We start from the raw sequence: 13,946 nt of genomic DNA on the forward strand, positions 1-13,946 counted from the left end.
AATAATAATAATAATAATAAGAATAAGAATAGGATTTATTTATATGCTGCCCAATCACTGGGAATCCGGGCTGCTTACAACAGAAGGGATAATAGACAGTTCCCTGCCCTCAGGCTTACAATCTAAAAAGACACGACATAAAAGGAGAAGGGAATGGTGAGGGAGGGAGAGGATCAGGTCCAGCATTCTTCTCTCCCTCTGAGGCCTGGACCAAGGCAGATGGACTGCTGGTTCTATAAGTTCTACAAGTTGCCTCTCAGTTTTGGATTCTGGTATGCTTTTTACCCCTCACTCCTGGAAGAAAGTAATGGACAACTTGCCTAAAGTCAGAACTATAAATAAGCTTAGCACCATGTAGCACCATTATTATTCTTATACACACTTTTTTAATATTACAATTGCTACCACTGATACCAAATTTAAGGATAAGGAGGAACTTTATCCCTGCTAGATTTTTTTTAAAGTTGTTGTTGTTGTTGTTTGCCTTTGGTGATTTCTGATTTATAGCAATGGTAAGGTGAACCTATCACAGGATTTTCTTGTCAAAATTTGTTCCAAAGGTTTTTTCCTTTGCCTTTCTCTGAGGTTGAGAGAGTGTGACTTGCCCAAGCCCATCAAGTGGGTTTCCATGGCTTGTTGGAGATCTGACTCTTGGTCTCTAGAGTTGTAATCCAACAGTCAAACAACTGCACCATACTGGCTCTTGAAAAAAAGATACCCCAATGTTCCCTAAAATAAGCTGTGTCAATAAGGATTTTTGTCAGGGTCGATGTGTGAAGAGAAAAGTTTAAGAAGTCCATCTGTTGTGTTTAATAACTCAATAATGTCTGCAAATGTGCTTCTGATACAAGTTACTAATCTTAAATTATGATGGAGGGGGGTTTCAAGCCCATTTGCACATGTATCCCACAGGTTGAGTCTTCCTTATCTAAGATTCCAAAATCCTCCAAAAACCAAAACTCTTTTAATTAGTGGCTGAGATAGTGACACCTTTGCTTTCACATGTTTCAGTGTACACAAAATTTGTTTCATACATAAACATATTTTAAAATATTGTATAATTTTTTTTGTTAACTGCCCTTGAGTCAACCTTAACTCAGCCTCAACTTGTGGCAATCCTGTGTGCAAGACATATCCAAGCCCCCCTATCCTCCACTTCTCTGCTTATGTCTTGCAAATTCAGGCTTGTGACCCCTCTGATTGAATCTATCCAGCTGGTGTATGGTCCTCCTCTGTTTCTACTACCTTATACCTTTCCTAGCATTACTGGTTTTTCTAATGAATCTCATGATGTGGACAAAGTACGACAGCCTTAATTTGATCAATTTCGCTTTCAGAGAGAGTGCAGATTTAATGGGTCAATGACCCATTTATTTGTTTTGTCCATGGTACCCTCAGCACATTTCTCCTGCACCACATCTCAAAGGTGTTGCTTTTCTTCTTATCTGCTTTCTTCACTGTCCAGCTCTCTCATCCATACATGGTGATGGGGAACACTATGGCTTGCACAATTCTAACTTTGGTGCACAGTTGTATATCTTTATTCTTTAAGATATTTTCTAGTTCTTTCATCTCTGCCTTTCCCATTCCCAGTCTTCTTCTTATTTCTTGACTGCAGTCTCAGTTCTGAACAATGTTTGATCCAAGTTATGGGAACTCTATTTTGATTTCCTCATTGTCTAGTCTTAATTGATGCAGATCCTCCATGGTCATAATTTTTGCTTTCTTAATGTTCATCATTAAGCCTGCCTTTGCACTTTCTTCTTTGAATTTCCTTAGTCATTGTTCCAAGTCTTTTCCAAGTTTCTGCTAGTAGCATGGTGTCATCTACATATCTTAGACTGGTGGTGTTCCTTCCTCCTACCCTCCTTCTTCTGAGTTTATTCCTGCTCTTCATATGTTGTTTTCTAAGTAGAGTGATAAAAGGCATTGTTGCCAAATCTTCTTGCCAACTGGGAACCATCCTGTTTCTAAAATTACCTTCAGCGTATATATGTAAGGTGAATATGAAACATAAATGAATTTTGTGTTTAGACTTGGGTCCCCTTTCCAAGATATCTCATTATGTATGTAAATGTAAATACAGATATTCCAAAATAAAAAAAAAATCCAAATCCCAAACCACTTCTTGTTCCAAGTATTTCTGATAAGGGATATTCAACCTGTAATTGATAATGAACTAAAGGAACCACCTTCTGCTATGTTTTCATGGCTGGTCACATGAAAGCAATTCTTTAAAACCCAAAGCAACCATGCAAGTACCTGTTACAAGCTTGAAAGTCGTATTGGAGAGGGAGGATAGAAATAAAATTGTATTATTATTATTATTATTATTATTATTATTATTATTATTTACTGCCATCAAATCTATTATAAAAAAGAAAGGTCTTTCAAAAGAAAAGAAGAAGAATGAGTTTTTTCTAGTAAACATGGGCCCCATACAGACAGGCCAAAATAAAGCTGCTTCATGCCACTTTGGAGGTATGCTGTTTAAATGATGCATGTGTCTTTAGTGTCCAGAAGCTGCGTCAAAGCTGCACTCACTGGATCATGGCTTTGGCACGGCTTCCAAACTCTTAGGACAGATGCATCATTGAAACAGTGGTGCATTACAGACTGCCCCTTTGAGGCGGCCTGTAGGTGCTGCTTTCCCCGCTGTATCGGGGCCTCAGCTGCCAGACCGGCAGCCTCTGAGACCCCGATCCGCCGCTTTTCAGGCAAAAGCCCGCTTCCCCGCAGCCTGGAAAGGGGTGTCCTTGGGGCTTCAAGCCCCAAGGACACCCCAACGGCAGCGGGGACTCCCAGAAAGGGGCCGCTCGGCCCCTTTCTGATTTGAGTCACTGGTGCGCCTTCACATGGCTGCACCAGCAACGCAAACCAGGAAGGAGCTCCGTTTCGGAGCTCCTTCCTGCTCCACCGAAAGGCCGCATTAAGTGCCCTGCGCGGCGCGATGGCATCACATCCGCGCCGCCTTGTTTGGAGGTGGCGCGTTCATGACGCCATCATGGCGGCGGCCGTGTGGAACGATCGCCGCCATTTTGTGCAGAAGTACCGCCCCTTCCTAACCCTAGTACGCGCTCTGCACGTTCTTTAATGGCAGTCTGTAACCCGCCAGTGTACTTCCAAAGTGACTTGAAGCAGCTTTATTTTGGCCTGTCTGTATGGGGCCATGGTAAGAATTTACTTGTTATATTCTTCTAGGAGCAAAGACATACTGTATGGACAAATTCAAGATTTCTACAAAATTGATTACTATTGAATAATACAATATCAGCACATTATCTTTGCTCCCTGATATTTCATAGGTTATCGTTGTTTGATTTTAAAATACTGGCTCAGGCCACTTGTTTATTATATAATTTATTCTTCATATAAAATATGTTGTTTTATTGTTTCTAGTTTCTGTATATTTTATCCGTTAGATAGCTTGAGTTTTTTTAAAAAAAACTGTGCAAGAAATAGATGTTTCTAAAGAGATAGACATGACAGTTTGTTACAACACAAAAAGCAATATGGGTAAGAAAGAATCTTTGCAGGGAACTTTTAAGACAAACTGATTTATTTCAGCATGAGATTTTATGAATATTAATACAGTTTTTCAGATGCATTGTCACTACTGTCACTCACTGCACTGCACTGTCCATCAAAAGCTCATGCTGAAATAAACCAGTTTAGTGCCAAATGTGCTACTAGATTCCTTCTTACAACCACTCACATTTTCCTTTTTATATCTTTTATGTCTTGTGATCATGACAATTCTGATAAGCTGATATTCCCCATTTGCCAGGCCAAGATGAAAAGGCAATGTTCCAATACTGATAACAGTATATTATAGAGCCTGTTTTTATGGTGTTAGGTATCTAGGACTCCCTCACCAAGGACTGAAGGGTTTAAATTATTAAGCACCAAACTTGCTAGTCTCATGCAGTTTTTAAGCATAAGACCCTTTTTAAAACAAACGTGGCAATTGGGAAAAAGCAGAATCTTCCTTCTATGTTATGAGTTGCTTTCTTGTTCTCAGCAGATAGGAGTTCTACAATCATGTAAAAAAAAAAAACCCACACCAAACTTAATTAAAGCTGTATAAGGCTTTTTATATTGTCAGATTACAGATATATTTATGTATTGAAAAGTGCATTTTTGGTATAAGATAGACTCCAATCAAGTGCTGCTTGTATCCACAGGTATACTTGGCAATGACTCTTAATTTAACATATTGTATCATAAGATTGCTTATAGTGGAAAGATGCAACTGTATAAGAACAGTATGGGAAATTAATTTAGCTCAATAATTTAACAATGAAAATGCCAGGGTAACTTCTGGTTGGGACTTTGCTCTATGTATAACAAACAGTTCCAAACCCAGAGAACTCCAGAGGCAATTTTCAAATTAATGTAGTTTATTTAAAAGGGGGAGTTCACACACATGCACACACTTTCACAGACTTTCACACACACACACACACACACACACACGAACTAACAAAGCAAAGGTGGTAGGTAACAGTGAGTTATAGGGTTACTAGGAGGTATTACTCTACCAATCCGAAAGCATAGGTCTGATTTCGGGACATAGAAGTAACGCAGTAGCTGCCAATAGAAAATGAGGTGGCCAACTACTGAGGTGCCCAGCTGAAATGGAATGTTCAATTCCATAGTAGACCCATGAAATGTCTGTCCAGCTCCAAACTAGACCAATTTGGTCTAGTTGGCACCCAGAAACAGGGCCGGCTCATCCATATAGGCGACCTAGGAACTCGCCTAGGGTGCAAAACTTGAGGGGGCGGAGGGGGCAGGGTGGCAAGGAGGCAAAAGAGAGCCAGGCAGAGAGAGAGAGAGAGAGAGAGAGAGAGAGAGAAGATCGCACGGACCCTGGAATGGGCCTGTTGTGTGCCAAAAAGGGGTGTTCTGGGAACATGATGGTCCCTGAACACATTTTACTGCATGGAGGAACGCTGCAGCTGCCACTGGGTGTTGCAATCACACCCCCAATCCGATCCAGAGTTCTCCCAAATCGTGCCCCCTGGAAAGGATAGGGAATGCAATTAGAATGCCCAGCGGCAGCTGCGGCATTCCTCCATGCAGTAAAATGCGTTCCCAGAACGCCCCCTTTTCGGCATGCAACGGGCCCGTTCCAGGGCCTGTGCGATGAGACAGAGATAGAGAGACGGAGGGAGGGAGGGAGGGAGGGAGGGAGCGGAGGATGAGGCGACCAGTAGCTAGCAGCAGGGAGAGAGCTGCTTCGAGCAGCAGGTAAAGAGCTGCTTGGAGCAGCTGCAAAAGGTGCCTGACTGGAGGAGGTAAGGGCCAAGGGCTCTCTGCCTGGGGTGTTGGTGGCGTGGGCCTTCCAGTCTGCATCCACACTGGAAAGATAACACGGTTTGGCACCGCTTTAACTCATTTCTGGCTGAAGGCTATGGAATTCTGGGAGTTGGGCCCACAACATATTCCAACTCCCAGAATGCCATAGTCTTAAAAGCAGTGCCAAACCAGATGATTTTTCCAGTGTAAATGCAGCCTAAGTCTGTCTCTCTCTGGCATTCTCCCCTGCTCCTCCTGGGAGTTGGAGTTTGTTTTTGGCCTGGGCCCTTCTTATTTATCTTCCTCCTGCCCCTCCTCTTCTTCCTTCTCTCTTCTTCTTCCTCCTTCCTCTCCCTCCCCTCTTTCCTCACTCAAGGCTATGGAATTCATACTCCAACTCCCAGAATGCCATAGCTTTGAGCCAGTTGGAGTTTGTTTTTGGCCTGGGCCCTTCTTATTTCTCTTCCTCCTGTTCCTCTGCTTCTTCCACCCCTTTTCTTTTTTAATCTTCTTTCTCCTATTCTCCTTCTTCTTTCTCCTCCTTTTGTTCTTTCTCATTCTCTTTTTCTTATTTCTCTCCCTCCTCCTCTTCCTCCTCCTGTTCTTCCTCCTCCTCCTCCTTCTTTCTCCCCTCCTCCTTTTCTTCTTCTGTTGTTGCTGTTGTTGGGTGCCTTCAAACCCTTTCCAACTTGTGGCGACCCTATAGAGCTTCCTTGTCAAGTTTCTTCAGGGGAGGTTGCCTTTACGTTCCCCTGAGAGGCTGAGAGAGTGTGACTTGCCCACGGTCATCCCGTGGGTTTGCATGGCCAAGCTGGTCTTTGAACCCTGGTCTCCCACTGTTCTAGTCCAATACTCAGGCCACTACACCATGCGACCCTCCACTGCACTTAAAGGTACAGTACTCAGTTATTATTTATTTATTATTTGTTGTTGTGTACCTTCAAGTTGTTTTCCACCTTATGGAGACCTTAAAGCAAACCTCTCCTGGGGTTTGCTTGGCAAGATTTGTTCATAGGAGGTTTGCCATGGCTTTCTGCTGAGGAGGCTGAGAGAATGTGACTTGCTTGAGGTCAACCAATAGGCAGGGAATTGAACCCTGGTCTCCAGAGTTCTAGTCCAACACACAAACCACACAAAGCTACATCCCAACATTCTATCCAGAAGAATGTCAAAATGTCCTCCATTTTGAGCATGACTGAGAAACATGAATTTATATTGCTTTTTATTAATGTTTTTGGCTTTTAGTTGGTCATGTCGTCCATTTTTCTTGAACGTCCTACAATTTGCCCTCCATTTTGTCCTACATCATGTCCTACATTTTCCCTACACTTTGAAGGGCTACGGGGTGGGAGGTGCCAAAATATTTCTTGCCTAGGGTGGCCAAATACCTAGAGCCAGCCCTGCCTAGAAATGAATCCTAAAGGCAGTATTTCAGGAATTGATAGGCTTAAACAGCTTTCCCTAGGGGAGAAGAATGGGGTACAATATAATAACAACTGGACAATTGTCTTGAATGTTCCCAGACAAAAGAGTTCCATTTCTGGAATCTCCCTTTATCTGCCATATGCAAACAGTCCCCCAGTCTAGCTCACTATCACTTCTCCATAGTGTAGGGATTATGCTGACTCTGATCTTGAGAGATCTTATCATGGCTGACAGCCTTGGGCTTCTCCCATGCTGAGCTATTTGGTTCAACCTGGTATAGCTCATTTCCTGTGCTGGGCAGCCCCTGTTTGAGCTACTTGTCTAAGACATCCCTTTTGATATTAATTTGTTATCAGAGTCACAGAGAGATGGTGGAGGGTTGTTTCTTGGGCTACAATAACTGCATGGCTTCAGAACTCCAGAAATCTGGAGGATTCAAAAATTGGCTAGTGTAATATGTGGGCTCCCAAGTATGCCTTTCCCCAGCTTTAAATGTACAAAAGAAAAAGGAACACTGTATCATATGTGGTGAACATGTGCGAAAGCAAAACACTTTGGGGCATAAATACACCATACAATAAATCTAATTCTGCAAGAAAATTTAAAATCTAAACCAGACATATTTCTATTAAATGTAGTAGAGGATCAAATAGAGAAAAAACATGGAAGAATTATATTTTACATGATCTCAGCTGCTAGAATGATTTATGCTCAATTGTGGAAAGATGAAAAATACCATCAATAGAAGACTGCCTAATAAAATTATACAATATGATAGAAATGGATAAACTTATGAGAGCTTTGCAAAATATACATTCAAAGAAACAGAAGAGTGGGCTAAAGTGCTAAGTTATTTAACTAAGAGATGGGGCATAGTAGCAGTAATGAGACTGAATATAGATGAAAATAAAAATATAGAAAAAACGACACACTTCAGTTGTTGAGATAGTCATATTGAGAAAAACCTTGAGATATTGAAAGGTTGTAAAAAGTAAGTAACGAATGATGTATGTGCAAAGAAGTTGTATCTTTCTTGTCTTATTCACTTTTCTTGGTTTTTTTTTTTTGTTATTGTTAAGTTAGGTTAGGTTAGATTATCTTCAGCTGTGTGAAACTGTGTAAAGATATTTAAGTATTTGTAGTTGAAGATAACCTAACCTAAATTTTAATTCTGGAAGTAAAAATATGGTACGCTCTTCCCTTACGCGGGAGATCCGTTCCGGATCCCCCCCCCAAAGGAAAAAATGCGGATGCTCAAAGCCCATTCAAATGAATGGGGTTTGTGCCCGCAGTGGTGAAACGGTGGCACGCGGGGCGCATGCCACAGAAGCGCGTGCCATTGTTTCCTTCCAGTGCGTGCCTTCCTTCCTTCCATCGTGGCTTCCGGTGTATGTTGGAAGCCGCGTAAAACGCACCCGCGTATAACACGGGCGCACTGTATACTTTTAAAATAATTCTGGCACAGAGATGGCAGTTAGAATGAAACAAATGCCAGTATACCTGTAGAGGGTTTGAAAGATGAGATAGAGCACTTGATTTATCTATAGCTCCAAGCACAAGTAAGAGGTATGTCAGGGCAGTAAGGGAATTTGTGAGTTTTAGTTTGCAAGAAAAGTTGGAGGAAGTGTTGCCAGTGGCACGATTATTACAAGATTGCTTCATGATAAATGGTTGTACCCACAGTCCATTAGAACTAAACTTTCAGCTATTGACTTTTTTTAAAAATAATCTTTATTAAAGTTTAAAACATTTACACCCACAGATTATTGCTTTTTCATAATCTTTCATATACATTCTTTTGAATCGCCCCCTCCCCCCCTGATCAGTTTCAGTAAATATCTTCTTAACGGCTAATCAAAATTATTTCTCTTAAAAACATAATGTATCTGTAACTACATTTGTACTTTTTTTAACTCTTAATCATCTACTAAGACTGCATCCAAACATTAGGCTTTCTTCGTTATTTCATATCCTTACTGCTATATTACAATATTATTATTTAAACTCGGGAAGTAGAAATGCCAAAGGTTGAGATTACTTAAGGTGTTATATTATATCTTCCATCTGTCTTTGCAATATTTTAACAGTGGTCCCAGATTTCTTTTGACTCTTCATATTTTTCCTTTAAGGCCATAGTTATCCTATCCATTTCTATTATTTCCAACGATTTACAAAGCCATGTGTCCACTGTGGGAACTTCAGAGTTTCTCCAGACTTCAGCTAATGACATTCTTGCAATAGTTATCAAATACAATATTGGTTTTAGATACTGTCTAATTTCTTTACTATCCACAATATTCAATAAAAACAGCTCAGGCTCCAACTTTAGTTCAATTTGGTATATCTTTTGTATAGTTTCCTTGATCCTACACCAGAAAGTTTGTACCTTAGGGCAAGTCCACCACATGTGGTAAAAAGAGCCAACCTTCTCATTACATCTCCAACATATACCTGTATTATTTTTATATATTTTACTTAATCTGGAAGGGGTCAAATACCATCTATGGATCATTTTTATTAAATTTTCTTTTATATCCATGCATAATGTGAACTTTAGATCTTTTCCCCAGGGTTTTTTCCCCATCTTTCCAAATTTATTGGGTGTCCTATGTTTTTTGCCCAACTAATCATGCACGATTTGATCCTTTCCTCTTCCAATTCCAAGGCATAATTTATAAATTTTTGAAATCAACCCTTTCCTATTACCGCCCCTATTAATCACATCTAATTCAGTTTCTTCCCTGCTCACACCTGGTTGTTTATTATCTAACCTATATCGTTCACTCAGTTGTAAATATGAGAACCATTGTAGTTTAATACCATTTTCTTCTAATTCTTCCTTTGTTTTCATTAAAATTTTTCCCTTCTCTGTTTTTAGAATTTCTTTATACCTTAGCCAATTCCTTCTCTCTATTCCTGTTCTTTTTAGTAAAGCTTCATGTGGGGACACCCAATCGTGGATAGACCTGTATATTTTCTCCTTGTATTTGTTCCATACCCTAATTAATGAATTCCTAATTATATGATCATTAAAGATTTTGTTCTTAGGTGTCTTCCCATACCATAGATATGCGGGCCAGCCGTAAATTAGGTTAAACCCTTCTAAATTTAGTAGATTCTGATTTTCTAAATGTATCCATTCCCAAATCCAATCTATGCAGCATGCGTGGTAGTATAATTTGAGATCGGGTAGACCTAATCCTCCCCTCTCCTTACTATCTGTTAATGACGACCACTTTATTCTTGCTTTTTTATTTGTCCAAATAAATTTCAGTATATCTTTTTTCCATTGTCCAAATATTAGGTCATTTCTAATTACTGGTAAATTTTGAAATAGAAAAATTATTTTGGGAAGTACACTCATTTTCAACAATGCAATCCTGCCCAACCAAGATATTTGTAGTTTCGACCAAGTTTCCACATTTTTCTTTATTTCTTGCCAGTTTTTGCTATAATTGTTATCAAAAAGATCACTATTTTTATTTGTTATGTATATTCCTAAATATTTGACTTTTTTCTGAATTTGTATTTCCGTTTTTGTTTGTAGATTTTCTTGTTTCGTTTTTCCCAAATTACAAGTCACCATTGCAGATTTGGACTTATTTATTTTGAAGCCCGCACATTCCCCAAAAACCTCAACCAACTGAAGGGCTTTTTCCATATTTATCAAAGGGTTTTCCACTATTATAACCAAATCATCTGCATATGCTTTTATTCTATATTCCTGTCCTTTTATTCTGGTTCCTCTAATTTGATTATTATTTCTTATCTCATTACATAATATCTCAATGCTCATGATAAATAATAGGGGGGAAAGTGGACAACCTTGTCTAGTACCTTTCTCAATCCTAACTGTTTGTGTTTTAGATCCATTTACAATAATTTTTGCTGTTTGTTCCCTATATAATTGTTTTATCCAATTTGTTATATTATCACCCAGGCCCAGTTTTTGTAATAAATTTAACATATACTGCCAATTCAAGTTATCGAATGCTTTTTCAGCGTCTAAAAATAGAAGAGCCAATTCTTTTCCTGGTTTTTTTTTCATAGTATTCAGTTATGTTTATAATGGTCCTTATATTGTGTTTAGCATGTCTTTTTGGTAAAAATCCATTTTGGTCCTCATTTATCTAATTTTGTAGAAATTCTTTTAATCTTTCAGCCAAAATATTTGCAAAAATTTTGTAATCTGTATTTAGGAGATAGATTGGTCTATAATTTTGAGGGAGACTGGGATCTTTACCTTCCTTCGGTATCAAGATTATATTTGCTTCTTTCCACGAATTGGGGATGCCTTCATTGATTATTTCATTAAATACTTTTTGAAGGGGGTCAATCAGATCATCTTGAAATAATTTATAATATAGCATTGTATATCTGTCCAGGCCTGGGGCTTTCCCATTTCCCCCTTTATTTATAGCCTCTCTTATCTCTAATTTCGTAATCGGATTATTTAATGCATTTTTAGTTTCTTCTTTTAAATTTGGTTTAGTTATTCTTTCTAAATAATTTTCTATTTTCTTTAAATAGGCTTCTCCCTCATATTTATTAGAGTATAATTTTTGAAAATATTTATAAACAATTTTCTTGTTTTCCTCGGGGTTAGTATGTCTTTGTTGGTTTTCTTGCAATGCTACTGACTTTTGATTAAAAGTGCAGGGTGTGGAAATTTTCAGATTCAGAAGGTCTTGGCAGTGGTGTTGCTAGGGTTGGTGTCACCTGGTGTGGTAATTCAGTGTCACCTCCCATTGACCTGCTCCTCCCATACTACCCCATACAGAATCCTAAGTAATAAACAACTAGCACAATTAAATTTATACATTTAAATTACCATATCATACTAACAGCTGAAATGTGTGTGTGTGTGTGTGTGTGTGTGTGTGTGTGTGTATATATATATATATATATATATATGTATATATGTATATAATTTCATGTGCTTAAAGTAAAACTTTGATTAAATGTGGTGTTTTCAAAGAAAAAAATACAAATAAAAATATTTCATTTTTTAAAATGTAGAATTGATTTTTTGAAATTTGAAATTTCATTTTTAAAAAGGAGAGGCTTTCTTTTCTCCTCCCACTGAATCTCTCCCCCCCCCACACCATCTCTTCAGCAGTTTAATGGCATACAAATGAATATCATGGGACTCCACTTCACGTACTCATTATCCACTTGGATGATAATGACTTGTTGAGGGCTAAACTCTTTATTTTGCAGGCACCTCATAATCTGAGGGAGAGGGACCTATGTCTGATTGGTAGAACCCAGCGAAGGGCTATAGGAAAATATACACTGCCCAGGTAAACAAGTTGGGTAACTGCATCTGGAAATTATATTTCAGAGCCCAGAACTTTATCAGGCAGTTCACATTCACCTTACAGCCCTGTGTAAATATACAGCGCTTCATAAATAAAGGTTAATAATAATAATAATAATAATAATAATAATAACTATTGATCAATGGCTGTATAAGCTTAATGATTACATGGAAATGGACAACCTAATGCTGCTTCTAAAAGGGAAATCCAAGAACGAATTATATAAAACATGGGAGCCTCTTATAAACTTTATGAAAGTTAAAAGGAGAAACTGTACAGCAATTATGTTTGAAGGGTAAAAGGGGGTTTGATAAGTTATAGAAGAATTAATTGGTTGATAATTTATCAAGAACCATCACAATGGAAATTATAAGTTCACTGTTATAGGTTAGAGGCCTATTGGACATTTTATTTTCAACGGATGTCACTTAGAGAATGATGATTTAAAAAGGTAGCTGAGAATTTAAGATTAAAATTAAATAGTAAACTGGGGAAATAAATAAAGGAAGTAACATATACAAGTTGTTACAAAGGTCATGTACTTGTTAACTATAATGGTCAAGAAATTATATGGTTAAAGATGCAGGATGTATGACGATGTATAAAATGTTTTATTTTATTTTATATAATTAATAAAAATATTTATTAAAAAAGAACATAGAACATAGATTCATAAAGTTGGAAGAGACCACAAGGACCATCCAGTCCAACCCCTGCCATGCAGGAACTCTCAATCAAAGCATACTCGACAGATGGCCATCCAGCCTATGTTCAAAGACCTCCAAAGAACTCCACCCTTTAAGGGAGTGTGTTCCACTGTCGAACAGCCCTTACTGTCAGGAAGTTCCTCCTAATGTTGAGGTGGAATCTCTTTTCCTGTTGCTTGCATCCATTGTTTCAGGCCCTGTTCTCTGGAGCAGCAGAAAACAAGCTTGCTCCATCCTCAATATGACGTCCCTTCAGATATTTCAACAAACTATCATATCACCTCTTAACCTTCTCTTCTCCAGGCTAAACATCCCTAGCTCCCTAATCCATTCCTCATGGGGCATGGTTTACAGACCCTTCACCATTTTAGTTTCCCTCCTTTTTCTCAATGTCCTTTTGAATTATGGTGCCCAAAACTGGAGACAGTATTCCAGGTGGGGCCTGACCAAAGCAGAATAGAGTGACACTATTACTTCTTTATTCTAGACACTATACTTCTATTGATGCAGCCTAAATTGCATGTGGTCTACCTGGACTCTTAGGTCCCTTTCACACATAGTCTCCTTAAGTCAAGTGTCCCCCATCCTATATCTGTGCATTTCATTTTTCCACCTAAGTGCAGTACCTTACATTTCTTCTTGTTAAATATCATTTTGTTAACTTTGTCCCAGCTTTCCAGCCTATTCAGGTCATTTTGAAATTTGATCCTGTTCTCTGGGGTATTAGCTACTCCTCCTAATTTGGTGGTTTAAAATAAAATTCAAATTCAATCTGTATTAAGTCTTGGATCTGGTAACAGAGAGTCATAGAGAGCCAACATGGTCTAGTGAATTCAGCATTGGACTACAGCTCTAGAGAGCAGAGTTCGAATCCTCACTTGGCCATGGTAACTGACTGGGTGGCATATTCCCCTCTGAATAAATCTTGCCAAGAAAGATTTGCCTTAGATCACCATAGGTCATAAGTGACTTGAAGGCACACAACAACTAATGGTCCCATGTTTCTAACAATAAGCAAACTTGCTCCCTCTTGTGGTCATTCCCCCTGTATATTGAAAAAACCTTCTCCAGAGCTAGGAAACCCTCAGGAGAAGATTTTGGTGCATGGAAGGTGGCAGGGGGGAGGAAGGAGAAGAATATTCTACTTCTGTTTGCCTTTGTTGGATGTGGAACTACACCAGGTTTTGGTACT

The sequence above is a fragment of the Sceloporus occidentalis genome, unplaced genomic scaffold, assembly GCF_023333645.1.
Source record: "Sceloporus occidentalis isolate IW3139 unplaced genomic scaffold, rSceOcc1.0.p SCAF_5, whole genome shotgun sequence".
Classification (NCBI taxonomy): domain Eukaryota; kingdom Metazoa; phylum Chordata; class Lepidosauria; order Squamata; family Phrynosomatidae; genus Sceloporus; species Sceloporus occidentalis.